Consider the following 5,631-nt stretch of genomic DNA (forward strand, 5'->3'; position numbering starts at 1 on the left):
AACTTTTTGGCTAATTGGCTAAAAAGGTAGCATCCCAAACGAGGCCTTAACTTTTCTACCACTTGAAGTTGGAATGGTGAGTTTGCATTTCATGTAAGTTGGTTACAAAATTACAATAATGTTCCTTATCGAGGCTTGCAATGACCTAGTCAATGCCTTGTAGGCTTCTCTTTGATCAAGTAGTTGGGGGTGGAATTGGATTTGGGGCCTTTTAGTAACCATTGCTTGTGGTTTTGATTTGGAATTCCATCATAAATCTGAGAATTGTATTCTAGATATAATGACGATACATAAATCCCAGTGAATAGATTTAACTCACCGATTCTTCGATTGATAATTGGACTGCTGTGTAGTAATGGAAAAAAAGAAAAGAAAAAGAAAGGTGTCATTGCCACTAGAAGGATTGTAACTATAGGCACTGCCACCAACACTCATGCTGCCATGGGTGTTACAATTTTTACAATTTACTTACCACCACCCTCATTCCCATCAATGTTGCCATCACCACTGCCAACATTCCAACCATGACCAGCATCATGCATTTCTTGACATCCCTAGTACTGCCATTGCCCGCTTAACCACTACCTCCAGCAGCACCATCACCATTTTTCCATCACTATTACCCCAAATAACTGCTTCAATATGCCACACTAACTGTCTTCTGCCACCAACATTGTTTTCCTTCACCTCTAGTTCAATGCTATCTCATTTTTTACATCTCATTTGGAACACTACCATTCACCTTTCATCATTTGAATTTTCAATTTCTGTTTTAAATTAAATCTTAAAATCCATTTTCAAACTGAAATGAGTACTTAACTGCACTTAAGAACCAAAGCCCAACCATAATTTCCTAATGAAAAAAAACCTACTAAAAAAAATGGATTTACAAATTTAGATTCTGATGCTGCATTCTAACTTCTCTCTTTTGACGTAGGTCCTTGAGGGAACAGGTTTTGATGTTTCAAAATTCCTAAACAAAGATGACGATATTGAGATGATATTTGGACAGCAGAGGGTGCGGCTCTACATAATTGTTGGTGTGAAAGACGATACCGCCTTTGCCCCACTTACCAAAAAAGAAATCATTGTATGTTGCCTCTCCTCATCTAAAACTGTCCAGATTGTGAAAAAGATCACTTCTGTTGTATGTCTAGGGTCATTGAACTGAGTCCTTATATGTCGGTAAGTATACTTTGTCAAAAAGTACATGGATGCCGGTAAATATATTTTTGTGCAAGCATATATGTCAGTATTTTCCTATCTAGTGACCTAAAAAATGCTTACTTTCCCTTTCATGGTATAAAAAATAGCCCACCCTATGGCCTAAAAAATTCATTTCCTTGGCAAGTGCCTCAAAAAAAAATAGTCCGAGGATAATTCATGTCCTATATAGAATTTTGGTCATGGAACATTCTGTGAGGGGACATTGATGAGAATGTTCATTATTATTGTTTATATTGATAGTGCTGGTTAGAATTTGATTTGAATTTTTCCGAATTTGAGTGGTCATATGTTGTAGTAGTGACTGACCTTCCAGCATGATTGAAATGTGTTAAACAAAGATGTTGGTGGCCCATCTGAGAAGTTCTGGGGTTTACTTACTCTTCTTACTTGGTGGCCCATCTCAAAAATTAGATTCCATTAAACTTTGAGTCAGAGAGCTAGTATTAGCTTTTTGCTAAAAGAAAATTTCTCTGAAGAGATTTTCCTCTTTAATGTGTTTTCAAAATTCCTCCCCTGGGAGTATTATACAGATCCTTATTCACTTCTTTTCTTGAAAAAGCACTCTCCGATTGGCCAACTGACCTGTTGGTTAGCTAATTTAGCCTGTCTGCATGTTCAATTTTCAATTGCTTTCAATTTGTCTCTTGTAGTATCATTATCACTATTTCTACATTTAAATGCAATCCATATGAAAGAGACGGGAAAAGAGATCTTCGAAATTTCTACAACCATCATTGCATATTCCCCTTAAGTTGCATCAAATTGATTTTGTTTGTGGATACTTCACATTTCTGTGCCAAAAAACAGAGCTTCTACTCCCTGTGCAATCCCTGTTAAGCACTTCAGCCAATATCTGAAATCCAAATATTTTCCAATAACTGATTTTGGAACCTGATCATTTTGTTTTCTTTTGAGCCAAACTTGTGTCTTCATCCTGTGCTTAATTGAGTGGATGGAGACAGTGGCAGGATGTGCTGCATTGCACTATATAGTTTACCAACTTAATACAATGCACAAGAATCTTATAAGTTGCTCACTAGATGTAATGTTAATTCACTTGCCCCCTCTCAGCTGCTGCATTCTAATTTGATGTGTTCATACTGTTTTGTAGAGCGTGATGAGTTACGTGAAGACATTGAACAGCTGTGTATGCAGTAAGCTGGTCCTGGTTACCTTGCTGTGGCTACTCGAATGCATTTTCAGAGGTATATTATTTATCTCAAGTCCATCAGATGAAGTTGTTATCATTAATATTTTTTTTGGTAGGTATGCGTTGGCATTATCTTTTCAAATTGGAAATAAGAATGCATTGTGAATTTATCCCCCCCCATTAGGACAGCTGGCTTGAAAAAGAAGTGAGCAGGAGATTGAGAGCTTGAAAAGGAAGTTAACTGCATGCACTAGAGAGAAGTTAAATCTCCAAGAGGAGCTTTCGGAAGCTTACCGTATCAAAGTGAGGCTCCTTACCTTTTTTCACTTTGTTATTTTTTATTTTTATAAGCACTTGCATAGTCCTACTGCCAACAATCTTACATGTTTCCTATTTTGTCTCAAGGCCAATTGGCTGATTTACATGCTGCAGAGGTATCAAAGGTATCGCTCTCTTTCTCTCTCTACATCCAGCACATGTGTTCACATTGGAGGTGTTGGTAGGAAGTTAACTTATGAATTATTCACTAATGGAATGGTAGCTATCCTATTAGTCTTAGGTTTTTGGGCAAAGAATGCCTACTGGTTTATTCTTTTAGATTGCATACTGATTGAAGTGATGAAACACTAGGCCAATGACGTTTCCCACTTTCTGGAGGGTTTCTTTGTTCCATTATTTTTGTAAGATAAGATGGTCTTGTTTTTGCATGAAAACTAATGATTGGCTTGTAAAGTCTAAATTAACAGTGGTATGGTTCATTGTTTTCAGTAGGGACAGAGAAAGGCATCCAATAGGGATATTTTTCAGGGTAGGCTGGCCATCATAATATTGATCCTTGTAATCTGATTCCATTTATTTATTTTTTCCTTTTCAGAATATGGAAGCAGAGAAGCAGGTTAAATTTTTCCAAGGTTGTGTTGCTTCTGCATTTGCTGAACGAGATCATTCAATAATGGAGGTTACTACTTTTTCCCCTCTTAAAGTTTCTATGTTCTGCTTGGTGCACAGGAGAAGGTTGGGGTTTAATGCCAAAAAAAAAAATTTAGATATTTAGCAAAGAAAGCACATTTATTTGATGGTATACACCTGGTAAACTTAGAACAGCAGAAGAACACATCTGACAATCCATCAACTAACAACAGTAGCTAAAATGTTGAAGGTGATTGCTCACATCCGTGGGTTTTAGTCTCAACTCAAAGGAGTTGGGGATAGAAGGAAATAAATAATATCTAACATCTGGTGAGTGATTGTGTTCATCAATAGAGGTTAGTTTTAATTCACGTAGTTGGGAATACCGTGCGTGTAACTAAAAGCAGAAGGTGGCCGACTATAAATTGGTCTTTTTATGTGGGTTTCTATAATTTTTAAAAGGGACCACTTAGGCCACATTAAGTAACATTCATATAATTATTTGGGCTTATAAGAAGTGGGTAGCATTTCTAAATTTAGATAGTAATCGTCTACGAAGCATGGACACGACCTCATTAAATAACATTCAGTAACATTAAGTAGGCCACATTAAGTAACATTCATAGTAATCGTCTACGAAGCCATCGACCTCGACCTCCATCCAGTCGACTTCAACCACCGTAAGCCTCTCTCTCTCTCTCTCTTGCCTTCCCTCTCGCTCGCGTCTCTCGCTCTCTCTCTCTTGCTCTCGCTGATTAATATGTATAATATATATATATATATATGTATGTATTTATTTAATATTAATAAAAAAGACATCTTATATAGAAACACATTTATTTAAAAATATTATAATTAAATAAAATAATTAAATTGTATTATATGAAGAGCTAATATTGAACGAGTTTTTAACAAATTGATATTGAACGAGCTCTTTCGGGAATATGAATTTGCTTGTCTATGTATGAATATCCCACAATCTTGTTCAAATTCTTTTCTATATTTGTCATACTTGTATTAGGTTGCCATGTTTTTCTGTTTACCGTGTGTTATTTATCGTGGTATGCTAATTCTTTCAGATATCCAGAGTGCAACAAATGATTCCTTTCTGTGATATCAGAACCATTGTTTGTGATTAATTCAAAACATAATGATCATTGTTATAGCATCATTTTATTAATCAAAATGGAGTTTTGGAATTTCTTGAATGAGTTGTAAAAAACCCAACCATGGTTTGGAAGCCATGGCCATACAACTTTGTGGAAAAAAAGAAGAAGGTGGTTTTAGACCAAGCCAAAGCATCCTGATCACCTTGATTGATTTCTAAATCCTAATGTAGACCAAAGAATGCTTCCATAGATTGGACTGCCCAATCCGCCAAAGCTCTCTGAAGCTGGGGATTTCATACCGTACAACTCTCAGACATATCTAAGTAATTCTCTACAGATGCATTGGTGTCGATTGTTAACAGCAAAAAAACTGGGAAAATCTCCGTAAGAGGTGAATGACCACACCATGGTTCAAGTCAAAACCTCACTCTTCTCATATTACCCACCTTAAAGAAGATTCTTTGGTTGAGCATTAATCAATAGGGAGAGCATTCTAAGCAACAATTATGCAGCCTTTCTGATCTATAGAATTAAAGTTCATCTGTGACTGATTCCTGTAGATTGTGTTTGTATCCCCATGTCAAAGTTGCCCATATAATGGTGTTATTGACTCTGATGAAACTGTCATGTCTTGAAATTTTATTTATTTGCCAGAACAGAGGTGACTGCATTTGAACACCGGGGTGAACGGATGGTATTGCAGAAGCAAACATGCCCCCGCTTTCTCTTTTTCTCCCAACATACACAGATGTGTTACACTTATTAGAAAAGTTGTTCAAGTGGAAATATTGTATAGCAAAAGACCAAGAAATATTCGCGTGAACATCGTGCTTCACTACAACAGCTTCCCTGTGGAACTCCATTAATTGGTTCTTGGCTCTGGATTTTGCTGCTCTAGTGTTGTTTTGAACAATGTTTCTCTTACAAATTGCTAGATGTTGAGTGGGTGTGACAAGTTGCAAAAAGTACTTCCTTTATCTGATTTAGTTGAACTTGTGACACTGATTTGAGGTTTGCCAATTTGAGTAAGAATGAACTCTCCCTCTAGCCTATCTTTTTTTTATAAGTGGCTGCATATTCTGTTTTGTACAGTGATGTGTATCAATTTTCTTGTTAACATTGTACTCGGTAGTCAGTACTAACTTACTATTATGTTTGCAGGATGGTCATGATACAGATGATCCGAAACAGAGCACTGCTGATATGACAGTATTTGTGAGTTCCGTAACCATAACA

The sequence above is a fragment of the Camellia sinensis genome, chromosome 14 (genome assembly GCF_055761805.1).
Source record: "Camellia sinensis isolate YWXY chromosome 14, ASM5576180v1, whole genome shotgun sequence".
Classification (NCBI taxonomy): Eukaryota; Viridiplantae; Streptophyta; class Magnoliopsida; order Ericales; family Theaceae; genus Camellia; species Camellia sinensis.